Genomic DNA, 4,308 nt, shown 5'->3' with positions numbered 1-4,308 from the left:
AAGTCCCGTTAACTAAAGGACTGCATCAAACAGCAGCGCTTCAACTTGAGCTTCCTTTTGGGTGAGAAGACTGTAGAGCAGCCCCATGCCACCATCACAGCTCAGGCTGTTCCACCGATGGTCAGATGTTCCAGCAGAACTCTGGGTTCCGACTCTGGACGATGAATTTATGATGCACAACCATGTAAAGAAAACACTGATGGTGCTCCTCACCTGGAGGACTTGCTTCACTTCTTAAAGCTCTTCCATTGTTAAAACTGCTGTTCTTCTCCTGATGGTCGCTGCAGACCAACCTCTGGTCACCGTGATGATCCTCAACATTCAGAGTGTTGGAGAATCACTGCTAGCACACGTGCAGGTTTTTAGACTTTGTAAAGATGGAAGAAGGTGCAAGAGCATCACATGCAGCGATGGTTAGAAGGTACCAGGAGGACCCACGATCCAGACGACAGGAGAACCTTTATGCACAGACGGCCAGTCCTTCTGACTTGGCCAAAGGAGACGAGAAGAAGCCCGATGAACACTGGCCTCACTCTAGATCAGATGGAGGCTTCCTGCTCGGCACTGATCAGGGGAATGGAGACCCTGAAGGAGAAGACCTTAGATCTGAATATGGATCGCTCTGATTCTGAAGCCTCTCCAATGAAACTCCACAAACCCTCTAAAGACACCAGTTCCACAGCAGCAGCCATGATTCCCTCTAAGCATCTGAAAATCTTGGATCTTGATGGAAAACACACAGATGGACTCTTCAGCCAACAAGTGACGGCACGCGAGTGTGAAATCCGACATTGTGCTTCACGTCAAAGCTAAACGTCTCCAAGAAGTCCCATTTCCTGGGTGTGAAATCGTCCGTTTGATTCCTCTAACTGGCTTATGCCTCGTCCACAGATTAGCCTCTGGTGTCTCCTCTTGTGGGCTTTGAGAGGCATTTATGTGGCGGAGAAAGAGAATAATCTCTGTGGCAGGATGTGAATTAAATCTCGCCTTATGCAGCTGTAATTAGGGACTTCTTTATCTTCAGATTCCGTCATGAATGCGGCTCTATTTTCTCGGTGTGAAATAGGGCGCTCTAAACTCCTAACTGGCTTATGACTGCTCTCCGCGGTGTCGAAGACAAATCCTGTTTTCTGCCCTCAGAATGAACAGAAAAGATTCAGCCTCTTAAATTAATGTAATTTTCTGTCCTTTCTGCTGCGGCTCTAAATGATTCTCGTCCACCTGAAATCCACTGCAGTGCTTCCAGCACCCTTCTGAAGTTCACCCGCTTCACAAGTTATTTGACAAACAGTTTGAGGATGTTGTGAAGCAGCAAAGGATCATGGGAGTTGTTGTTTACCACCATTATAGATGAACATAAACCTGAAGTGACTCAGGAAGAAATCACAGACACAGTTTTATTCATGTTACAGTTATTCACATATATTTATGTCGTGTCATTTCTTTTTAACAGAAGAGTAACAAGTAACTTTAGCTGACATGATGCTAACCGCTAACTTAGCTATTTCATGTTATTTAGTTCTGATGGATTAGCCACAAGTAACATTAGCTGACGTAACGTTAACTGCTAACTTATGTATGTTGAAGTCATGTCATCTTGTCCTGATAAAACAGCCACAAGTAACAATGCTAACTGCTAATATATTAGCATATTCTACGTCATTTTGTGCTAATGAAAAAGCTGCTCTAATGTTTGCTAATGTAATGTTAACTGCTAACTATATTCACATTATATCATTTCATTTTTTAAAACATGGCTGCACACAATGTTAGCTAACATTATGCTATCTGCTAACTTAGGCGTTTCCACGTTGTCATTTTATTCTAATAGATTAGCCACAAGTAACATTAGCTGACGTAATGTTAACTGCTAGCTTATGTATATTCAAGTCATGTAATTTTGTCCACATAAACAGCCACAAGTAACATTAACTGACATAATGCTAACTGCTAACTTATTAGCATATTTCGCGCCATTTTATGCTAATGAAAAAGCTAATGTTAGCTAATGTAATGTTAACTGCTAACTACATTCATTTGTGTCAATTCATTGTAAAAAAAAAAAAAATGGCTGCATGCAATGTTAGCTAACATTATGCTAACCGCTAACTTACTATTAGATGAGTCGGCTAGCTTTACAGCCACTAAATGCACCATTACATTTCCTAAAATTATGGATTTTTCTGAGTTTCAGCACTGTTGGAAACACCTCGGATGGTGCTAGTACGACAGATGTAGTTCAGCGATTAAAAATATATTAATTGATAACGCAGAAGATCAAAGACAAGCATGTAGACCAGGTGTAGTACCTGGTTGTTCCACCAGGTGGAGCCTCTCACTGTAGAGACCAGAGGAGGCGTCACTTCCTGGTTGGCAGCAGAGAGCATTGTGGGAGTTTAGCAGCAGCGGGACCATGACAGAGACTCTGAGGAGGTTCAGGACCTCCAACCAGAGCTCTGGTTAACGAGATCACTGAGACTTCAGTCCTACAGCCAAGTCGTGAACAAACAAAGCTGAGTTTACTGCAGATGTCGTGTATCTGTGGTTAAAAACTGTTTAATATGCTCATGGAATAACATCCACTAGACTTAATGTGTTATAATACAAACTGGTTATTGATCGATCTGCTCAGAAACTTTCGATCCAGTTGTTTTTAACATGTGGATGCTCCCTATTACACCCTAAAGCTTCACTCTTGCAGCTGTATCTGGTGTTCGGTGCTACCTCCAGCTGTCACAGGTCTGCTTCCCATCAACACACTTCTGTTAATCAGTCTGATCCTGGAGAAAACCTGAAAACATCCCGGTTCTGTGGGAGGGAAAGTCTGCACAGAAATCATAAAAACGAGCTCATTCTCTGTGATTTCCTGCAGACACGAGCGATAATCACACAGAGTTTAAACCACGCTGACTCTCAATGTGTGTGTCGGGTCTGTGCTCACATTTTTTGGCGATTCGGCACTTGCTGCTTTAAGGCAGGTGGAAACCATGGCCCAAATCATTTATACCCACCCAGTTTAGGAGAAACTAGGCCAGTTGGACAGCAAGCAGCCCGATCTGGCATCGCTGCCAGGATTTTATCAGCCACACCGGCACAGAAAGGCTGGCCTGGTCCGCATGGAGCTCCGCTACGTCTTTGAAGGTCTGACAATCGCACAGCAATCAAAACCGTCTATTCCCCTGCTCGCAACGCAACACGGAAACTAGTGTTTTTACATTAAATCCACTCTGCAGGGTTTTTATAAAACGCTGGTAAATTCTCTCCCTTTTAATCTCCGCTGTTGTCAAAGCGAAACCCTTCGACAACCGACTCCCGTCTCCTCAGTGTGAAATGGGCTCTGCACTCGTCTTAACTGGCTTACGGCCGTCCTCCTCTGTTTCAAACAGAAATCCTATTTTCAGCTTTCATCGGCCGGGAACAGACGCGAGGACGTCTCTGTTTCACTAACTCGTTTAGCCTCACACACTCCGCCTGTTGCTGCAGCTGCATTCGGAGACAAATCCCTTTTTCTGCTTTGCCCTCTCAGACAAAAACCACTCGTCTCATTTCCTAACGCTGCCTGTTGCTCCAGATAAAAGGCCACTTTGTGGATGTATGTGTGTGAGGCCTTTGTGCTCGCTCTTTTCATTTTCCTTTCACCTCCTTCCTTCCTCTTTTCCTGCTGCTTTCTGCTTCTTCAAGAACGAATTTTGCTCAGTGTTCAGACAAAGTCCCAGAAAACAGGTGAAGGCAGCAGCATGGACACAACGTTGAACATTTCTAGGAGTTACCGAGCTTTAGCTTTTCTGACCGGTTACCAGGACGAGTACGGAAATACAGACGAGCTCGTCTCCTAGAAATGCACCGAGCCTCTGAGAGGTTCCCCCGACTGGAGCTCCTTCTGTTGCTTTGAACATGAACTCATAGTCGATTTAATTTGGCTTTTTGACAAGAATTTACTAAAATAGGTTTTTACAAAATAAATCAATTAATTAAAATATAGAACGTCAGATGGATTATTCACCTCTTTAAAGTGACTCTAATGTAACTCAGCCAGGTGGAGCTAGAAGTCCCACGGTCAGTGAATGCATCATCTGAGGTCAGTGAATGAGTCTCAGTGACTGTAGTATAAAGACTCGTGTATCTGGAAGGTCCAGTCCCTGGTGGGTCAGAACTCCTAGATAGAACGACACCATGAAGACTGAAGAACCCTCCAAGAACTCTGGGAGAAGGTTGATGAGAAGCACAAGTGGATGGAAACAAGAAAAACTCAAAACCTGAGTGACTGAGCAAGAAGGAGACGAGTGAAGGAGGCCACCGAGACTCCTA

Source organism: Stegastes partitus, unplaced genomic scaffold (genome assembly GCF_000690725.1).
Source record: "Stegastes partitus isolate 25-593 unplaced genomic scaffold, Stegastes_partitus-1.0.2 Scaffold628, whole genome shotgun sequence".
NCBI lineage: Eukaryota > Metazoa > Chordata > Actinopteri > Pomacentridae > Stegastes > Stegastes partitus.
Note: the sequence above shows the minus strand (reverse complement) of the source record.